Source organism: Sinocyclocheilus anshuiensis, unplaced genomic scaffold (genome assembly GCF_001515605.1).
Source record: "Sinocyclocheilus anshuiensis isolate Anshui unplaced genomic scaffold, SAMN03320099.WGS_v1.1 scaffold400, whole genome shotgun sequence".
NCBI lineage: Eukaryota > Metazoa > Chordata > Actinopteri > Cypriniformes > Cyprinidae > Sinocyclocheilus > Sinocyclocheilus anshuiensis.
In genome coordinates, this window is record NW_015554084.1 from 280531 (window position 1) to 280825 (window position 295).

The window sequence follows — 295 nt, forward strand, 5'->3', positions numbered from 1 at the left end:
ATCATAAAGTTTGAAAAAATAGATTTAAAAGCATGTGTAAGGCCACTGAGACAGCATGCTGTTGTTGCACATAAAACATAAAATATTAGAACAGTGCAAATACAAACACCATTAGAAACTCATAGTTCAGCATCACACACCATGAACCATGATAAAATGAGAGCCCATTTCTCTCCAAAACGGTGCCAGTTTTAGCGTTTTGCATAAATAAATAAGAATAACTAAACTTGATAATTTGTTACAATTTTAACATAAATGCACATTGTTCTAGAAGGATGGCATCATGCCATACCTT